Raw genomic sequence first — 20,891 nt, 5'->3', positions numbered from 1 at the left:
TGTGGTGATTCTGAATGATTACCCTATGTTTGTGTCTTATATGAAATAAATGGGGGGATCAGACAACTCTTCCTCTGACACTGGGGAACAAATAAGCCAACAGTTGGAACACGATATTGTTTACTGTGATGCAGCAAATACAATATTCCATCTTAAAAGTTTCAGTTTCAATTCTGTGCAAAGAAACTGTGACTCCAACGTGTTTCCAATAGCCTGCCTTTTAATCTGACGTCACAAACGCCACCATTGCACCTCAAGGTGATTCATAACTAATAAACAGAGAAGTCAAGCACTGAAAGGGTATTTGTAGAAAGGGTTGTGAGACTGTGGAATGCACTGGCCCAGCAATCAGCAGATTTAAAACAAGGTTTAAAAACCGGCAGCCTGTGGGAGGAAGGGGGCAGAGAGGCAAGAGAGACACAGGAAAGATCAACTTGGAAACTATTGGCCCGAATCTACTTTAAATCCCCCCACTGTATTTCAACCCTTTTAATGTCAGATTCACAAATTGATGCATGTGAGCAATATCGGACATTTATCGCTGTCTCTGGTCTAAAATAACTGCTTTATTATTTGATCCCACCCGCTGTGTTTAGGCTCTACCCTGAATATTTATCTCCGACCTAGAATCAGTTTCTAATCTGGAGACAAGTTTTCTGCAGCCGGCGGGCAGGGAGCAGAGGCTGTGGCTGATCTGTGTCATGTGGGAGCAGAACACAATGTTTCTGCTGTTTATTTTCATTACCCTGCAGAATATTCCATACTGTTCTCAAGGTCTTACATACCGTTAATATCGGAAGTTTTCTTTCATTGTAATGACCGCTGCGATTCTTCTGGACTTGCTGAATTTGCAGCAAATTAAATATCACGAAACAGTCATCGCCAACAATAAAAAGGTCAGCGATTTGAGAATTTAGTATCTTGGAGCCGACATTTTCGCGGCTGCGATGGCCGAGTGGTTAAGGCGTTGGACTTGAAATCCAATGGGGTTTCCCCGCGCAGGTTCGAGCCCTGCTCGCAGCGGGTTTTCTCATTATGATAATTAATTACGTCAAGTAAATTATTTTCTTCAATCTGCTCCCTTTGGGAGGATTTTGGAATTTTCAATGCGGTTTTAAGGAAAATAAAGGATTGCCGAGAGAACTGGATCACTTACTTCAAGAAGGTTTGCTGACCGAATTCCAAAGGTTTTCTGCAGATTGTCTGGAAGCTCCAGATAAGGAGGCCTCGACAGTCTCTGAGGTACCTTCCCATACACTCGGTGCTGTCCGGTAGCATCAGTCTGTGTATCCATGGGAGAGAGAGAATGGAAAGTCACTGGAAGGCTTGTTTCTGTCAGCAGCAATGGTACAAGAGCTGCCATTCTAAAGTGAAAAGCAGAACACATTCCAGGAGACAGGCCAGGAGACAGACAAACGGAGTGGAGATCTGGAAGACTGACCAGAAAAAAAACAGGAGGACACCAACTCATAATTCATCTCTCCCTCTCCCGAAGCAGTAGAATTGAACATTCTGAGTTTGGAGTTGCACCACTGAGTTTGTACAAGTCTCTCTCTGTAAAACTTGTATTATTATGTCAATAAAACGATTTGTTTGAAAAGTTTGAAGCTTCATTTGCCAAGGAATTTTCTGAATCGGCTGCATTGGTTCCGAAGGCCGGCTCTGCTTTCGCAGAGCTTGACTGTCGGGAGGTCCCGCAGGTCTAAATGTATCGACTGGTTTCAAAGCACCAACTCAGATTGGGGCGTATGGGACATGTGGCCCAGGAAGAGCGGTGGTAGCAGAGCATACTTAGCAGTTTAAGTGGCTGAAAGTGAATGTTAGATTAAGGAAATACCGCAGGAAAATTACAATGAAATTGAAGGGGGAAAGTAAACGAGAGCTATTGATTGTGGACGGAAGAAAAGTCTGCGTTATGTTTCGGTTTGGAGCCGAAGTTGCTGCGGCCAGAATGCAGATTATTAATCACTATACGAGCACGGCACCACACATCAACAACTGGAGCTCTGCAAAGTATCGCATGGCACTGCTTAGGAAACATGGATTTTTGGTGAAGAGTCCAAAATCAGCACCGGCAGAAATACAGAAGCGGTGAAATTCAACGCATGGCTCGCAGCCACTGGAGCCTTCATCCAGAATGGGAACTGGTGCAGGCACAGTTACATTTAAAAGAATTGTAGCCTTTTCACACGAGAAGAAACTCACCCCTGGAGATTCTTTAAAAATAGGCCCCGCTGGGAATCGAACCCAGAATCTCCTGTTTACTAGACAGACGCTTTGACCAGCTAAGCCACGGGGCCGAATGCTGGCACAACTTCTCGCCCCCACTCACTGATGTCTATCATCTTCCGGTCACTGTCTTCTGGACTCTCAGGCCGTTTCTTATTTCTCCAGCTCTCTTGTCCATTCCGCCATATGTCCCATTGCTCTCTGTATCTCCCGCTTAATTTATCTCAGTGTCAATCTGTGTGGTGATTCTGAATGATTACCCTATGTTTGTGTCTTATATGAAATAAATGGGGGGATCAGACAACTCTTCCTCTGACACTGGGGAACAAATAAGCCAACAGTTAGAACACGATATTGTTTACTGTGATGCAGCAAATACAATATTCCATCTTAAAAGTTTCAGTTTCAATTCTGTGTAAAGAAACTGTGACTCCAACGTGTTTCCAATAGCCTGCCTTTTAATCTGACGTCACAAACGCCACCATTGCACCTCAAGGTGATTCATAACTAATAAACAGAGAAGTCAAGCACTGAAAGGGTATTTGCAGAAAGGGTTGTGAGACTGTGGAATGCACTGGCCCAGCAAGCAGCAGATTTAAAACAAGGTTTAAAAACCGGCAGCTCTGTGGGAGGAAGGGGGCAGAGAGGCAAGAGAGACACAGGAAAGATCAACTTGGAAACTATTGGCCCGAATCTACTTTAAATCCCCCCACTGTATTTCAACCCATTTAATGTCAGATTCACAAATTGATGCATGTGAGCAATATAGGACATTTATCGCTGTCTCTGGTCTAAAATAACTGCTTTATTATTTGATCCCACCCGCTGTGTTTAGGCTCTACCCTGAATATTTATCTCCGACCTAGAATCAGTTTCTAATCCGGAGACAAGGTTTCTGCAGCCGGCGGGCAGGGAGCAGAGGCTGTGGCTGATCTGTGTCATGTGGGAGCAGAACACAATGTTTCTGCTGTTTATTTTCATTACCCTGCAGAATATTCCATACTGTTCTCAAGGTCTTACATACCGTTAAATATCGGAAGTTTTCTTTTATTGTAATGACCGCTGCGATTCTTCTGGACTTGCTGAATTTGCAGCAAATTAAATATCACGAAACAGTCATCGCCAACAATAAACAGGGTCAGCGATTTGAGAATTTAGTATCTTGGCGCCGACATTTTCGCGGCTGCGATGGCCGAGTGGTTAAGGCGTTGGACTTGAAATCCAATGGGGTTTCCCCGCACAGGTTCTAACCTTGCTCGCAGCGGGTTTTCTCATTATGATAATTAATTACGTCAAGTAAATTATTTTCTTCAATCTGCTCCCTCTGGGAGGATTTTGGAATTTTCAATGCCGGTTTTAAGGAAAATAAAGGATTGCCGAGAGAACTGGATCACTTACTTCAAGAAGGTTTGCTGACCGAATTCCAAAGGTTTTCTGCAGATTGTCTGGAAGCTCCAGATAAGGAGGCCTCGACAGTCTCTGAGGTACCTTCCCATACACTCGGTGCTGTCCGGTAGCATCAGTCTGTGTATCCATGGGAGAGAGAGAATGGAAAGTCACTGGAAGGCTTGTTTCTGTCAGCAGCAATGGTACAAGAGCTGCCATTCTAAAGTGAAAAGCAGAACACATTCCAGGAGACAGGCCAGGAGACAGACAAACGGAGTGGAGATCTGGAAGACTGACCAGAAAAAAAACAAGGAGGACACCAACTCATAATTCATCTCTCCCTCTCCCGAAGCAGAAGAATTGAACATTCTGAGTTTTGAGTTGCACCACTGAGGTTGTACAAGTCTCTCTCTGTAAAACTTGTATTATTATGTCAATAAAACGATTTGTTTGAAAAGTTTGAAGCTTCATTTCCCAAGGAATTTTCTTGTATAATCGGGCTGCATTGGTTCCGAAGGCCGGCTCTGCTTTCGCAGAACTTGACTGTCGAGAGGTCTCGCAGGTCTAAATGTATCGACTGGTTTCAAAGCACCAACTCAGATTGGGGCGTACGGGACATGTGGCCCAGGAAGAGCGGTGGTAGCAGAGCATACTTAGCAGTTTAAGTGGCTGAAAGTGAATGTTAGATTAAGGAAATACCGCAGGAAAATTACAATGAAATTGAAGGGGGAAAGTAAACGAGAGCTATTGATTGTGGACGGAAGAAAAGTCTGCGTTATGTTTCGGTTTGGAGCCGAAGTTGCTGCGGCCAGAATGCAGATTATTAATCACTATACGAGCACGGCACCACACATCAACAACTGGAGCTCTGCAAAGTATCGCATGGCACTGCTTAGGAAACATGGATTTTTGGTGAAGAGTCCAAAATCAGCACCGGCAGAAATACAGAAGCGGTGAAATTCAACGCATGGCTCGCAGCCACTGGAGCCTTCATCCAGAATGGGAACTGGTGCAGGCACAGTTACATTTAAAAGAATTGTAGCCTTTTCACACGAGAAGAAACTCACCCCTGGAGATTCTTTAAAAATAGGCCCCGCTGGGAATCGAACCCAGGGTCGCCTGTTTATTGACAGACGCTTTGACCAGCTAAGCCACGGGGCCGAACGCTGGCACAATTTCTCGCCCCCACTCACAGATGTCTATCAGCTTCCGGTCACTGTCTTCTGGACTCTCAGGCCATTTCTTATTTCTCCAGCTCTCTTGTCCATTCCGCCATATGTCCCATTGCTCTCTGTATCTCCCGCTTAATTTATCTCAGTGTCAATCTGTGTGGTGATTCTGAATGATTACCCTATGTTTGTGTCTTATATGAAATAAATGGGGGGATCAGACAACTCTTCCTCTGACACTGGGGAACAAATAAGCCAGCAGTTAGAACACGATATTGTTTACTGTGATGCAGCAAATACAATATTCCATCTTAAAAGTTTCAGTTTCAATTCTGTGCAAAAGAAACTGTGACTCCAACGTGTTTCCAATAGCCTGCCGTTTAATCTGACGTCACAAACGCCACCATTGCACCTCAAGGTGATTCATAACTAATAAACAGAGAAGTCAAGCACTGAAAGGGTATTTGTAGAAAGGGTTGTGAGACTGTGGAATGCACTGGCCCAGCAAGCAGCAGATCTAAAACAAGGTTTAAAAACCGGCAGCCTGTGGGAGGAAGGGGGCAGAGAGGCAAGAGAGACACAGGAAAGATCAACTTGGAAACTATTGGCCCGAATCTACTTTAAATCCCCCCACTGTATTTCAACCCATTTAATGTCAGATTCACAAATTGATGCATGTGAGCAATATAGGACATTTATCGCTGTCTCTGGTCTAAAATAACTGCTTTATTATTTGATCCCACCCGCTGTGTTTAGGCTCTACCCTGAATATTTATCTCCGACCTAGAATCAGTTTCTAATCTGGAGATAAGGTTTCTGCAGCCGGCGGGCAGGGAGCAGAGGCTGTGGCTGATCTGTGTCATGTGGGAGCAGAACACAATGTTTCTGCTGTTTATTTTCATTACCCTGCAGAATATTCCATACTGTTCTCAAGGTCTTACATACCGTTAAATATCGGAAGATTTCTTTTACTGTAATGACCGCTGCGATTCTTCTGGACTTGCTGAATTTGCAGCAAATTAAATATTACGAAACCGTCATCGCCAACAATAAACAGGGTCAGCGATTTGAGAATTTAGTACCTTGAAGCCGACATTTTCGCGGCTGCGATGGCCGAGTGGTTAAGGCTTTGGACTTGAAATCCAATGGGGTTTCCCCGCGCAGGTTCGAGCCCTGCTCGCAGCGGGTTTTCTCATTATGATAATTAATTACGTCAAGTAAATTATTTTCTTCAATCTGCTCCCTCTGGGAGGATTTTGGAATTTTCAATGCCGGTTTTAAGGAAAATAAAGGATTGCCGAGAGAACTGGATCACTTAGTTCAAGAAGGTTTGCTGACCGAATTCCAAAGGTTTTCTGCAGATTGTCTGGAAGCTCCAGATAAGGAGGCCTCGACAGTCTCTGAGGTAACTTCCCATACACTCGGTGCTGTCCGGTAGCATCAGTCTGTGTATCCATGGGAGAGAGAGAATGGAAAGTCACTGGAAGGCTGGTTTCTGTCAGCAGCAATGGTACAAGAGCTGCCATTCTAAAGTGAAAAGCAGAACACATTCCAGGAGACAGGCCAGGAGACAGACAAACGGAGTGGAGATCTGGAAGACTGACCAGAAAAAAAACAAGGAGGACAACAACTCATAATTCATCTCTCCCTCTCCCGAAGCAGAAGAATTGAACATTCTGCGTTTTGAGTTGCACCACTGAGGTTGTACAAGTCTCTCTCTGTAAAACTTGTATTATTATGTCAATAAAACGATTTGTTTGAAAAGTTTGAAGCTTCATTTCCCAAGGAATTTTCTTGTATAATCGGGCTGCATTGGTTCCGAAGGCCGGCTCTGCTTTCGCAGAACTTGACTGTCGAGAGGTCCCGCAGGTCTAAATGTATCGACTGGTTTCAAAGCACCAACTCAGATTGGGGCGTATGGGACATGTGGCCCAGAAAGAGCGGTGGTAGCAGAGCATACTTAGCAGTTTAAGTGGCTGAAAGTGAATGTTAGATTAAGGAAATACCGCAGGAAAATTACAATGAAATTGAAGGGGGAAAGTAAACGAGAGCTATTGATTGTGGACGGAAGAAAAGTCTGCGTTATGTTTCGGTTTGGAGCCGAAGTTGCTGCGGCCAGAATGCAGATTATTAATCACTATACGAGCACGGCACCACACATCAACAACTGGAGCTCTGCAAAGTATCGCATGGCACTGCTTAGGAAACAGGGATTTTTGGTGAAGAGTCCAAAATCAGCACCGGCAGAAATACAGAGGCGGTGAAATTCAACGCATGGCTCGCAGCCACTGGAGCCTTCATCCAGAATGGGAACTGGTGCAGGTACAGTTACATTTAAAAGAATTGTAGCCTTTTCACACGAGAAGAAACTCACCCCTGGAGATTCTTTAAAAATAGGCCCCGCTGGGAATCGAACCCAGGATCTCCTGTTTACTAGACAGACGCTTTGACCAGCTAAGCCACGGGGCCGAATGCTGGCACAACTTCTCGCCCCCACTCACAGATGTCTATCAGCTTCCGGTCACTGTCTTCTGGACTCTCAGGCCGTTTCTTATTTCTCCAGCTCTCTTGTCCACTCCGCCATATGTCCCATTGCTCTCTGTATCTCCCGCTTAATTTATCTCAGTGTCAATCTGTGTGGTGATTCTGAATGATTACCCTATGTTTGTGTCTTATATGAAATAAATGGGGGGATCAGACAACTCTTCCTCTGACACTGGGGAACAAATAAGCCAACAGTTAGAACACGATATTGTTTACTGTGATGCAGCAAATACAATATTCCATCTTAAAAGTTTCAGTTTCAATTCTGTGCAAAGAATCTGTGACTCCAACGTGTTTCCAATAGCCTGCCTTTTAATCTGACGTCACAAACGCCACCATTGCACCTCAAGGTGATTCATAACTAATAAACAGAGAAGTCAAGCACTGAAAGGGTATTTGTAGAAAGGGTTGTGAGACTGTGGAATGCACTGGCCCAGCAAGCAGCAGATTTAAAACAAGGTTTAAAAACCGGCAGCCTGTGGGAGGAAGGGGGCAGAGAGGCAAGAGAGACACAGGAAAGATCAACTTGGAAACTATTGGCCCGAATCTACTTTTAATCCCCCCACTGTATTTCAACCCATTTAATGTCAGATTCACAAATTGATGCATGTGAGCAATATAGGACATTTATCGCTGTCTCTGGTCTAAAATAACTGCTTTATTATTTGATCCCACCCGCTGTGTTTAGGCTCTACCCTGAATATTTATCTCCGACCTAGAATCAGTTTCTAATCTGGAGACAAGGTTTCTGCAGCCGGCGGGCAGGGAGCAGAGGCTGTGGCTGATCTGTGTCATGTGGGAGCAGAACACAATGTTTCTGCTGTTTATTTTCATTACCCTGCAGAATATTCCATACTGTTCTCAAGGTCTTACATACCGTTAAATATCGGAAGATTTCTTTTACTGTAATGACCGCTGCGATTCTTCTGGACTTTCTGAATTTGCAGCAAATTAAATATCACGAAACCGTCATCGCCAACAATAAACAGGGTCAGCGATTTGAGAATTTAGTACCTTGAAGCCGACATTTTTGCGGCTGCGATGGCCGAGTGGTTAAGGCGTTGGACTTGAAATCCAATGGGGTTTCCCCGCGCAGGTTCGAGCCCTGCTCGCAGCGGGTTTTCTCATTATGATAATTAATTACGTCAAGTAAATTATTTTCTTCAATCTGCTCCCTCTGGGAGGATTTTGGAATTTTCAATGCCGGTTTTAAGGAAAATAAAGGATTGCCGAGAGAACTGGATCACTTACTTCAAGAAGGTTTGCTGACCGAATTCCAAAGGTTTTCTGCAGATTGTCTGGAAGCTCCAGATAAGGAGGCCTCGACAGTCTCTGAGGTAACTTCCCATACACTCGGTGCTGTCCGGTAGCATCAGTCTGTGTATCCATGGGAGAGAGAGAATGGAAAGTCACTGGAAGGCTGGTTTCTGTCAGCAGCAATGGTACAAGAGCTGCCATTCTAAAGTGAAAAGCAGAACACATTCCAGGAGACAGGCCAGGAGACAGACAAACGGAGTGGAGATCTGGAAGACTGACCAGAAAAAAAACAAGGAGGACAACAACTCATAATTCATCTCTCCCTCTCCCGAAGCAGAAGAATTGAACAGTCTGCGTTTTGAGTTGCACCACTGAGGTTGTACAAGTCTCTCTCTGTAAAACTTGTATTATTATGTCAATAAAACGATTTGTTTGAAAAGTTTGAAGCTTCATTTCCCAAGGAATTTTCTTGTATAATCGGGCTGCATTGGTTCCGAAGGCCGGCTCTGCTTTCGCAGAACTTGACTGTCGAGAGGTCCCGCAGGTCTAAATGTATCGACTGGTTTCAAAGCACCAACTCAGATTGGGGCGTATGGGACATGTGGCCCAGGAAGAGCGGTGGTAGCAGAGCATACTTAGCAGTTTAAGTGGCTGAAAGTGAATGTTAGATTAAGGAAATACCGCAGGAAAATTACAATGAAATTGAAGGGGGAAAGTAAACGAGAGCTATTGATTGTGGACGGAAGAAAAGTCTGCGTTATGTTTCGATTTGGAGCCGAAGTTGCTGCGGCCAGAATGCAGATTATTAATCACTATACGAGCACGGCACCACACATCAACAACTGGAGCTCTGCAAAGTATCGCATGGCACTGCTTAGGAAACAGGGATTTTTGGTGAAGAGTCCAAAATCAGCACCGGCAGAAATACAGAGGCGGTGAAATTCAACGCATGGCTCGCAGCCACTGGAGCCTTCATCCAGAATGGGAACTGGTGCAGGTACAGTTACATTTAAAAGAATTGTAGCCTTTTCACACGAGAAGAAACTCACCCCTGGAGATTCTTTAAAAATAGGCCCCGCTGGGAATCGAACCCAGGATCTCCTGTTTACTAGACAGACGCTTTGACCAGCTAAGCCACGGGGCCGAACGCTGGCACAACTTCTCGCCCCCACTCACTGATGTCTATCATCTTCCGGTCACTGTCTTCTGGACTCTCAGGCCGTTTCTTATTTCTCCAGCTCTCTTGTCCATTCCGCCATATGTCCCATTGCTCTCTGTATCTCCCGCTTAATTTATCTCAGTGTCAATCTGTGTGGTGATTCTGAATGATTACCCTATGTTTGTGTCTTATATGAAATAAATGGGGGGATCAGACAACTCTTCCTCTGACACTGGGGAACAAATAAGCCAACAGTTAGAACACGATATTGTTTACTGTGATGCAGCAAATACAATATTCCATCTTAAAAGTTTCAGTTTCAATTCTGTGCAAAGAAACTGTGACTCCAACGTGTTTCCAATAGCCTGCCTTTTAATCTGACGTCACAAACGCCACCATTGCACCTCAAGGTGATTCATAACTAATAAACAGAGAAGTCAAGCACTGAAAGGGTATTTGCAGAAAGGGTTGTGAGACTGTGGAATGCACTGGCCCAGCAAGCAGCAGATTTAAAACAAGGTTTAAAAACCGGCAGCTCTGTGGGAGGAAGGGGGCAGAGAGGCAAGAGAGACACAGGAAAGATCAACTTGGAAACTATTGGCCCGAATCTACTTTAAATCCCCCCACTGTATTTCAACCCATTTAATGTCAGATTCACAAATTGATGCATGTGAGCAATATAGGACATTTATCGCTGTCTCTGGTCTAAAATAACTGCTTTATTATTTGATCCCACCCGCTGTGTTTAGGCTCTACCCTGAATATTTATCTCCGACCTAGAATCAGTTTCTAATCCGGAGACAAGGTTTCTGCAGCCGGCGGGCAGGGAGCAGAGGCTGTGGCTGATCTGTGTCATGTGGGAGCAGAACACAATGTTTCTGCTGTTTATTTTCATTACCCTGCAGAATATTCCATACTGTTCTCAAGGTCTTACATACCGTTAAATATCGGAAGATTTCTTTTACTGTAATGACCGCTGCGATTCTTCTGGACTTGCTGAATTTGCAGCAAATTAAATATCACGAAACCGTCATCGCCAACAATAAACAGGGTCAGCGATTTGAGAATTTAGTACCTTGAAGCCGACATTTTTGCGGCTGCGATGGCCGAGTGGTTAAGGCGTTGGACTTGAAATCCAATGGGGTTTCCCCGCGCAGGTTCGAGCCCTGCTCGCAGCGGGTTTTCTCATTATGATAATTAATTACGTCAAGTAAATTATCTTCTTCAATCTGCTCCCTCTGGGAGGATTTTGGAATTTTCAATGCGGTTTTAAGGAAAATAAAGGATTGCCGAGAGAACTGGATCACTTACTTCAAGAAGGTTTGCTGACCGAATTCCAAAGGTTTTCTGCAGATTGTCTGGAAGCTCCAGATAAGGAGGCCTCGACAGTCTCTGAGGTACCTTCCCATACACTCGGTGCTGTCCGGTAGCATCAGTCTGTGTATCCAAGGGAGAGAGAGAATGGAAAGTCACTGGAAGGCTTGTTTCTGTCAGCAGCAATGGTACAAGAGCTGCCATTCTAAAGTGAAAAGCAGAACACATTCCAGGAGACAGGCCAGGAGACAGACAAACGGAGTGGAGATCTGGAAGACTGACCAGAAAAAAAACAAGGAGGACACCAACTCATAATTCATCTCTCCCTCTCCCGAAGCAGTAGAATTGAACATTCTGAGTTTGGAGTTGCACCACTGAGTTTGTACAAGTCTCTCTCTGTAAAACTTGTATTATTATGTCAATAAAACGATTTGTTTGAAAAGTTTGAAGCTTCATTTGCCAAGGAATTTTCTGAATCGGCTGCATTGGTTCCGAAGGCCGGCTCTGCTTTCGCAGAGCTTGACTATCGGGAGGTCCCGCAGGTCTAAATGTATCGACTGGTTTCAAAGCACCAACTCAGATTGGGGCGTATGGGACATGTGGCCCAGGAAGAGCGGTGGTAGCAGAGCATACTTAGCAGTTTAAGTGGCTGAAAGTGAATGTTAGATTAAGGAAATACCGCAGGAAAATTACAATGAAATTGAAGGGGGAAAGTAAACGAGAGCTATTGATTGTGGACGGAAGAAAAGTCTGCGTTATGTTTCGGTTTGGAGCCGAAGTTGCTGCGGCCAGAATGCAGATTATTAATCACTATACGAGCACGGCACCACACATCAACAACTGGAGCTCTGCAAAGTATCGCATGGCACTGCTCAGGAAACATGGATTTTTGGTGAAGAGTCCAAAATCAGCACCGGCAGAAATACAGAAGCGGTGAAATTCAACGCATGGCTCGCAGCCACTGGAGCCTTCATCCAGAATGGGAACTGGTGCAGGCACAGTTACATTTAAAAGAATTGTAGCCTTTTCACACGAGAAGAAACTCACCCCTGGAGATTCTTTAAAAATAGGCCCTGCTGGGAATCGAACCCAGGATCTCCTGTTTACTAGACAGACGCTTTGACCAGCTAAGCCACGGGTCCGAACGCTGGCACAACTTCTCGCCCCCACTCACAGATGTCTATCAGCTTCCGGTCACTGTCTTCTGGACTCTCAGGCCGTTTCTTTTTTCTCCAGCTCTCTTGTCCATTCCGCCATATGTCCCATTGCTCTCTGTATCTCCCGCTTAATTTATCTCAGTGTCAATCTGTGTGGTGATTCTGAATGATTACCCTATGTTTGTGTCTTATATGAAATAAATGGGGGGATCAGACAACTCTTCCTCTGACACTGGGGAACAAATAAGCCAACAGTTAGAACACGATATTGTTTACTGTGATGCAGCAAATACAATATTCCATCTTAAAAGTTTCAGTTTCAATTCTGTGCAAAGAATCTGTGACTCCAACGTGTTTCCAATAGCCTGCCTTTTAATCTGACGTCACAAACGCCACCATTGCACCTCAAGGTGATTCATAACTAATAAACAGAGAAGTCAAGCACTGAAAGGGCATTTGTAGAAAGGGTTGTGAGACTGTGGAATGCACTGGCCCAGCAAGCAGCAGATTTAAAACAAGGTTTAAAAACCGGCAGCCTGTGGGAGGCAGGGGGCAGAGAGGCAAGAGAGACACAGGAAAGATCAACTTTGAAACTATTGGCCCGAATCTACTTTAAATCCCCCCATTGTATTTCAACCCATTTAATGTCAGATTCACAAATTGATGCATGTGAGCAATATAGGACATTTATCGCTGTCTCTGGTCTAAAATAACTGCTTTATTATTTGATCCCACCCGCTGTGTTTAGGCTCTACCCTGAATATTTAACTCCGACCTAGAATCCGTTTCTAATCTGGAGACAAGGTTTCTGCAGCCGGCGGGCAGGGAGCAGAGGCTGTGGCTGATCTGTGTCATGTGGGAGCAGAACACAATGTTTCTGCTGTTTATTTTCATTACCCTGCAGAATATTCCATACTGTTCTCAAGGTCTTACATACCGTTAAATATCGGAAGTTTTCTTTTGTTGTAATGACCGCTGCGATTCTTCTGGACTTGCTGAATTTGCATCAAATTAAATATCACGAAACAGTCATCGCCAACAATAAACAGGGTCAGCGATTTGAGAATTTAGTATCTTGGAGCCGACATTTTCGCGGCTGCGATGGCCGAGTGGTTAAGGCGTTGGACTTGAAATCCAATGGGGTTTCCCCGCGCAGGTTCGAGCTCTGCTCGCAGCGGGTTTTCTCATTATGATAATTAATTACGTCAAGTAAATTATTTTCTTCAATCTGCTCCCTCTGGGAGGATTTTGGAATTTTCAATGCCGGTTTTAAGGAAAATAAAGGATTGCCGAGAGAACTGGGTCACTTACTTCAAGAAGGTTTGCTGACCGAATTCCAAAGGTTTTCTGCAGATTGTCTGGAAGCTCCAGATAAGGAGGCCTCGACAGTCTCTGAGGTACCTTCCCATACACTCGGTGCTGTCCGGTAGCATCAGTCTGTGTATCCATGGGAGAGAGAGAATGGAAAGTCACTGGAAGGCTGGTTTCTGTCAGCAGCAATGGTAGAAGAGCTGCCATTCTAAAGTGAAAAGCAGAACACATTCCAGGAGACAGGCCAGGAGACAGACAAACGGAGTGGAGATCTGGAAGACTGACCAGAAAAAAAACAAGGAGGACAACAACTCATAATTCATCTCTCCCTCTCCCGAAGCAGAAGAATTGAACATTCTGAGTTTTGAGTTGCACCACTGAGGTTGTACAAGTCTCTCTCTGTAAAACTTGTATTATTATGTCAATAAAACGATTTGTTTGAAAAGTTTGAAGCTTCATTTCCCAAGGAATTTTCTTGTATAATCGGGCTGCATTGGTTCCGAATGCCGGCTCTGCTTTCGCAGAACTTGACTGTCGAGAGGTCCCGCAGGTCTAAATGTATCGACTGGTTTCAAAGCACCAACTCAGATTGGGGCGTATGGGACATGTGGCCCAGGAAGAGCGGTGGTAGCAGAGCATACTTAGCAGTTTAAGTGGCTGAAAGTGAATGTTAGATTAAGGAAATACCGCAGGAAAATTACAATGAAATTGAAGGGGGTAAGTAAACGAGAGCTATTGATTGTGGACGGAAGAAAAGTCTGCGTTATGTTTCGGTTTGGAGCCGAAGTTGCTGCGGCCAGAATGCAGATTATTAATCACTATACGAGCACGGCACCACACATCAACAACTGGAGCTCTGCAAAGTATCGCATGGCACTGCTTAGGAAACAGGGATTTTTGGTGAAGAGTCCAAAACCAGCACCGGCAGAAATACAGAAGCGGTGAAATTCAGCGCATGGCTCGCAGCCACTGGAGCCTTCATCCAGAATGGGAACTGGTGCAGGCACAGTTACATTTAAAAGAATTGTAGCCTTTTCACACGAGAAGAAACTCACCCCTGGAGATTCTTTAAAAATAGGCCCCGCTGGGAATCGAACCCAGGATCTCCTGTTTACTAGACAGACGCTTTGACCAGCTAAGCCACGGGGCCGAATGCTGGCACAACTGTTCGCCCCCACTCACAGATGTCTATCAGCTTCCGGTCACTGTCTTCTGGACTCTCAGGCCGTTTCTTATTTCTCCAGCTCTCTTGTCCACTCCGCCATATGTCCCATTGCTCTCTGTATCTCCCGCTTAATTTATCTCAGTGTCAATCTGTGTGGTGATTCTGAATGATTACCCTATGTTTGTGTCTTATATGAAATAAATGGGGGGATCAGACAACTCTTCCTCTGACACTGGGGAACAAATAAGCCAACAGTTAGAACACGATATTGTTTACTGTGATGCAGCAAATACAATATTCCATCTTAAAAGTTTCAGTTTCAATTCTGTGCAAAGAAACTGTGACTCCAACGTGTTTCCAATAGCCTGCCTTTTAATCTGACGTCACAAACGCCACCATTGCACCTCAAGGTGATTCATAACTAATAAACAGAGAAGTCAAGCACTGAAAGGGTATTTGTAGAAAGGGTTGTGAGACTGTGGAATGCACTGGCCCAGCAAGCAGCAGATTTAAAACAAGGTTTAAAAACCGGCAGCCTGTGGGAGGAAGGGGGCAGAGAGGCAAGAGAGACACAGGAAAGATCAACTTGGAAACTATTGGCCCGAATCTAATTTAAATCCCCCCACTGTATTTCAACCCATTTAATGTCAGATTCACAAATTGATGCATGTGAGCAATATAGGACATTTATCGCTGTCTCTGGTCTAAAATAACTGCTTTATTATTTGATCCCACCCGCTGTGTTTAGGCTCTACCCTGAATATTTATCTCCGACCTAGAATCAGTTTCTAATCTGGAGACAAGGTTTCTGCAGCCGGCGGGCAGGGAGCAGAGGCTGTGGCTGATCTGTGTCATGTGGGAGCAGAACACAATGTTTCTGCTGTTTATTTTCATTACCCTGCAGAATATTCCATACTGTTCTCAAGGTCTTACATTCCGTTAAATATCGGAAGTTTTCTTTTAATGTAATGACCGCTGCGATTCTTCTGGACTTGCTGAATTTGCAGCAAATTAAATATCACGAAACCGTCATCGCCAACAATAAACAGGGTCAGCGATTTGAGAATTTAGTATCTTGGAGCCGACATTTTCGCGGCTGCGATGGCCGAGTGGTTAATGCGTTGGACTTGAAATCCAATGGGGTTTCCCCGCGCAGATACGAGCCCTGCTCGCAGCGGGTTTTCTCATTATGATAATTAATTACGTCAAGTAAATTATTTTCTTCAATCTGCTCCCTCTGGGAGGATTTTGGAATTTTCAATGCCGGTTTTAAGGAAAATAAAGGATTGCCGAGACAACTGGATCACTTACTTCAAGAAGGTTTGCTGACCGAATTCCAAAGGTTTTCTGCAGATTGTCTGGAAGCTCCAGATAAGGAGGCCTCGACAGTCTCTGAGGTAACTTCCCATAAACTCGGTGCTGTCCGGTAGCATCAGTCTGTGTATCCATGGGAGAGAGAGAATGGAAAGTCACTGGAAGGCTTTTTTCTGTCAGCAGCAATGGTACAAGAGCTGCCATTCGAAAGTGAAAAGCAGAACACATTCCAGGAGACAGGCCAGGAGACAGACAAACGGAGTGGAGATCTGGAACACTGACCAGAAAAAAAACAAGGAGGACACCAACTCATAATTCATCTCTCCCTCTCCCGAAGCAGAAGAATTGAACATTCTGAGTTTTGAGTTGCACCACTGAGGTTGTACAAGTCTCTCTCTGTAAAACTTGTATTATTATGTCAATAAAACGATTTGTTTGAAAAGTTTGAAGCTTCATTTCCCAAGGAATTTTCTTGTATAATCGGGCTGCATTGGTTCCGAAGGCCGACACTCCCAATCTCTCTCTCACACTCCCAAACTCACTCTCTCTCTCACTCCCAATCTCTCTCTCTCTCACGCTCCCAATCTCTCTCTCACGCTAGCAATCTCTCTCTCTCTCACACTCCCAGTCTCTCTCTCTCACACTCCCAATCTCTCTCTCTCTCACACTCCGAATCTCTCTCTCTCTCTCTCACACTCCCAATCTCTCTCTCTCTCTCTCTCTCACATTCCCAATCTCTGCCTCTCTCACACTCCCAATCTCTCTCTATCTCTCACACTCCCAATCTCTCTCTCTCACTCTCACTCCCAATCTCTCTCTCTCTCCCTCTCCCAGTCTCTCTCTCTCACACTCCCAATCTCTCTCTCACACTCCCAGTCTCTCTCTCTCACACACCCAGGCTCTCTCTCTCACACTCCCAATCTCTCTCTCACACTTCCAATCTGTCTCTCACACTCCCAATCTCTCTCTCTCTCTCACACTCCCAATCTCTCTCTCTCTCTCTCACACTCCCAATCTCTCTCTCTCTCTCTCTCACACTCCCAATCTCTCTCTCTCTCACACTCCCAATCTCTCTCTCTCTCACACTCCCAGTCTCTCTCTCTCACACTCCCAGTCTCTCTTTCTCACACACTCCCAGTCTCTCTCTCTCTCTCACATTCCCAATCTCTCTCTCTCTCACACTCCCAATCTCTCTCTCTCACACTCCCAATCTTTCTCTCACACTCCCAGTCTCTCTCTCTCTCACACTCCCAATCTCTCACTCACACTCCCAGTCCCTATCTCTCTCACACTCCCAGTCTCTCACTCTCTCACACTCCCAATCTCTCTCTCTCTCACACTCCCAGACTCTCTTTCTCACACACTCCCAGTCTCTCTCTCTCTCTCACATTCCCAATCTCTCTCTCTCTCCCACTCCCAATCTCTCTCTCTCTCACACTCCCAGACTCTCTCTCACACTCCCAATCTCTCTCTCTCTCACACTCCCAATCTCTCTCTCTCACACTCCCAATATCTCTCTCTCTCACACTCCCAATCTCTCTCTCTCTCTCTCTCACTCTCCCAATCTCTCTCTCTCTCACACTCCCAATCTCTCTCTCTCTCACACTCCCAGTCTCTCTCTCTCACACTCCCAGTCTCTCTTTCTCACACACTCCCAGTCTCTCTCTCTCTCTCACATTCCCAATCTCTCTCTCTCTCACACTCCCAATCTCTCTCTCTCACACTCCCAATCTTTCTCTCAGACTCCCAGTCTCTCTCTCTCTCACACTCCCAATCTCTCTCTCACACTCCCAGTCCCTCTCTCTCTCACACTCCCAGTGTCTCTCTCTCTCACACTCCCAATCTCTCTCTCTCTCACACTCCCAGTCTCTCTTTCTCACACACTCCCAGTCTCTCTCTCTCTCTCACATTCCCAATCTCTCTCTCTCTCCCACTCCCAATCTCTCTCTCTCTCACACTCGCAGACTCTGTCTCACACTCCCAATCTCTCTCTCTCTCACACTCCCAATCTCTCTCTCTCACACTCCCAATATCTCTCTCTCTCACACTCCCAGTCTCTCTTTCTCACACACTCCCAGTCTCTCTCTCTCTCACATTCCCAATCTCTCTCTCTCTCACACTCCCAATCTCTCTCTCTCACACTCCCAATCTTTCTCTCACACTCCCGGTCTCTCTCTCTCTCACACTCCCAGTCTCTCTCTCTCTCACACTCCCAATCTCTCTCTCTCTCACACTCCCAGTCTCTCTTTCTCACACACTCCCAGTCTCTCTCTCTCTCTCACATTCCCAATCTCTCTCTCTCCCACTCCCAATCTCTCTCTCTCTCACACTCCCAGACTCTGTCTCACACTCCCAATCTCTCTCTCTCTCACACTCCCAATCTCTCTCTCTCACACTCCCAATATCTCTCTCTCTCACACTCCCAATCTCTCTCTCTCACACTCCCAATCTCTCTCACACTCCCAATCTCTCTCTCACACTCCCAATCTCTCTCTCACACTCCCAAACTCTCTCTCTCTCTCACTCCCAATCTCTCTCTCTCACGCTCCCAATCTCTCTCTCTCACGCTAGCAATCTCTCTCTCTCTCACACTCCCAGTCTCTCTCTCTCACACTCCCAATCTCTCTCTCTCTCTCACTCCCAATCTCTCTCTCTCTCTCTCAAACTCCCAATCTCTCTCTCTCTCTCTCACACTCCTAATCTCTCTCTCTCTCACACTCCCAATCTCTCTCTCTCTCGCACTCCCAATCTCTCTCTCTCTCTCTCTCACTCCCAATCTCTCTCTCTCTCTCACTCCCAGTCTCTCTCTCTCACACTCCCAATCTCTCTGTCACACTCCCAAGCTCTCTCTCACACTTCCAATCTGTCTCTCACACTCCCAATCTCTCTCTCTCTCTCACACTCCCAATCTCCCTCTCTCTCTCACTCCCAATCTCTCTCTCTCTCACACTCCCAATCTCTCTCTCTCTCTCTCTCACGCTCCCAATCTCTCTCTCTCTCACACTCCCAATCTCTCTCTCTCTCTCACACTCACAATCTCTCTCTCACACTCCCAATCTCTCTCTCTCTCACTCCCAATCTCTCTCACTGTCACACTCCCAATCTCTCTCTCACACTCCCAATCTCTCTCTCTCTCACACTCCCAATCTCTCTCTCTCTCACACTCCCAATCTCTCTCTCACACTCCCAATCTCTCTCACACTCCCAATCTCTCTCTCACACTCCCAATCTCTCTCTCACACTCCCAAACTCTCTCTCTCTCTCACTCCCAATCTCTCTCTCTCTCACGCTCCCAATCTCTCTCACGCTAGCAATCTCTCTCTCTCTCACACTCCCAGTCTCTCTCTCTCACACTCCCAATCTCTCTCTCTCTCACACTCCGAATCTATCTCTCTCTCTCTCACACTCCCAATCTCTCTCTCTCTCTCTCTCACATTCCCAATCTCTCCCTCTCTCACACTCCCAATCTCTCTCTATCTCTCACACTCCCAATCTCTCTCTCTCACTCTCACTCCCAATCTCTCTCTCTCTCCCTCTCCCAGTCTCTCTCTCTCACACTCCCAATCTCTCTCTCACACTCCCAGTCTCTCTCTCTCACACACCCAGGCTCTCTCTCTCACACTCCCAATCTCTCTCTCACACTTCCAATCTGTCTCTCACACTCCCAATCTCTCTCTCTCTCTCACACTCCCAATCTCTCTCTCTCTCACTCCCAATCTCTCTCTCTCTCACACTCCCAATCTCTCTCTCTCTCTCTCTCACACTCCCAATCTCTCTCTCTCTCACACTCCCAATCTCTCTCTCTCTCACTCCCAATCTCTCTCTCTCTCACACTCCCAGTCTCTCTCTCTCACACTCCCAGTCTCTCTTTCTCACACATTCCCAGTCTCTCTCTCTCTCTCACATTCCCAATCTCTCTCTCTCTCACACTCCCAATCTCTCTCTCTCACACTCCCAATCTTTCTCTCACACTCCCAGTCTCTCTCTCTCTCACACTCCCGATCTCTCACTCACACTCCCAGTCCCTATCTCTCTCACACTCCCAGTCTCTCACTCTCTCACACTCCCAATCTCTCTCTCTCTCACACTCCCAGACTCTCTTTCTCACACACTCCCAGTCTCTCTCTCTCTCTCACATTCCCAATCTCTCTCTCTCTCCCACTCCCAATCTCTCTCTCTCTCACACTCCCAGACTCTCTCTCACACTCCCAATCTCTCTCTCTCTCACACTCCCAATCTCTCTCTCTCACACTCCCAATATCTCTCTCTCTCACACTCCCAATCTCTCTCTCTCTCTCTCTCACTCTCCCAATCTCTCTCTCTCTCACACTCCCAATCTCTCTCTCTCTCACACTCCCAGACTCTCTCTCTCACACTCCCAGTCTCTCTTTCTCACACACTCCCAGTCTCTCTCTCTCTCTCACATTCCCAATCTCTCTCTCTCTCACACTCCCAATCTCTCTCTCTCACACTCCCAATCTTTCTCTCACACTCCCAGTCTCTCTCTCTCTCACACTCCCAATCTCTCTCTCACACTCCCAGTCCCTCTCTCTCTCACACTCCCAGTCTCTCTCTCTCTCACACTCCCAATCTCTCTCTCTCTCACACTCCCAGTCTCTCTTTCTCACACACTCCCAGTCTCTCTCTCTCTCTCACATTCCCAATCTCTCTCTCTCTCCCACTCCCAATCTCTCTCTCTCTCACACTCCCAGACTCTGTCTCACACTCCCAATCTCTCTCTCTCTCACACTCCCAATCTCTCTCTCTCACACTCCCAATATCTCTCTCTCTCACACTCCCAATCTCTCTCTCTCACACTCCCAATCTCTCTCACACTCCCAATCTCTCTCTCACACTCCCAATCTCTCTCTCACACTCCCAAATTC

At 45.8% G+C, this 20,891-nt stretch overlaps 10 non-coding genes across 10 annotated transcripts; 6 read left to right on the top strand and 4 right to left on the bottom strand.

Annotated features, from left to right (window-relative positions):
• The first annotated feature begins 941 nt into the window (after positions 1 to 941).
• Positions 942 to 1,023, top strand: trnas-uga (transfer RNA serine (anticodon UGA)). Its single transcript has one exon. It is a non-coding gene; the product is annotated as a tRNA-Ser (tRNA).
• Positions 1,024 to 2,226: 1,203 nt separating this feature from the next.
• Positions 2,227 to 2,300, bottom strand: trnat-agu (transfer RNA threonine (anticodon AGU)). Its single transcript has one exon. It is a non-coding gene; the product is annotated as a tRNA-Thr (tRNA).
• Positions 2,301 to 3,411: 1,111 nt separating this feature from the next.
• On the top strand, positions 3,412 to 3,493 carry trnas-uga (transfer RNA serine (anticodon UGA)). The gene has a single exon. It is a non-coding gene; the product is annotated as a tRNA-Ser (tRNA).
• A 2,394-nt stretch (positions 3,494 to 5,887) lies between these two features.
• trnas-uga (transfer RNA serine (anticodon UGA)) lies at positions 5,888 to 5,969 on the top strand. The gene has a single exon. It is a non-coding gene; the product is annotated as a tRNA-Ser (tRNA).
• Positions 5,970 to 7,179: 1,210 nt separating this feature from the next.
• trnat-agu (transfer RNA threonine (anticodon AGU)) lies at positions 7,180 to 7,253 on the bottom strand. Its single transcript has one exon. It is a non-coding gene; the product is annotated as a tRNA-Thr (tRNA).
• A 1,110-nt stretch (positions 7,254 to 8,363) lies between these two features.
• On the top strand, positions 8,364 to 8,445 carry trnas-uga (transfer RNA serine (anticodon UGA)). The gene has a single exon. It is a non-coding gene; the product is annotated as a tRNA-Ser (tRNA).
• A 1,210-nt stretch (positions 8,446 to 9,655) lies between these two features.
• trnat-agu (transfer RNA threonine (anticodon AGU)) lies at positions 9,656 to 9,729 on the bottom strand. The gene has a single exon. It is a non-coding gene; the product is annotated as a tRNA-Thr (tRNA).
• Positions 9,730 to 10,840: 1,111 nt separating this feature from the next.
• Positions 10,841 to 10,922, top strand: trnas-uga (transfer RNA serine (anticodon UGA)). Its single transcript has one exon. It is a non-coding gene; the product is annotated as a tRNA-Ser (tRNA).
• Positions 10,923 to 13,310: 2,388 nt separating this feature from the next.
• On the top strand, positions 13,311 to 13,392 carry trnas-uga (transfer RNA serine (anticodon UGA)). Its single transcript has one exon. It is a non-coding gene; the product is annotated as a tRNA-Ser (tRNA).
• Positions 13,393 to 14,602: 1,210 nt separating this feature from the next.
• Positions 14,603 to 14,676, bottom strand: trnat-agu (transfer RNA threonine (anticodon AGU)). Its single transcript has one exon. It is a non-coding gene; the product is annotated as a tRNA-Thr (tRNA).
• Between the last annotated feature and the right edge of the window lie 6,215 nt (positions 14,677 to 20,891).

The sequence above is a fragment of the Somniosus microcephalus genome, unplaced genomic scaffold (assembly GCF_052327205.1).
Source record: "Somniosus microcephalus isolate GS21.2 unplaced genomic scaffold, FLI_Smic_1.0 scaffold510, whole genome shotgun sequence".
NCBI classification, from domain to species: domain Eukaryota; kingdom Metazoa; phylum Chordata; class Chondrichthyes; order Squaliformes; family Somniosidae; genus Somniosus; species Somniosus microcephalus.
This window is presented reverse-complemented; position numbering and strand designations above follow the sequence as displayed.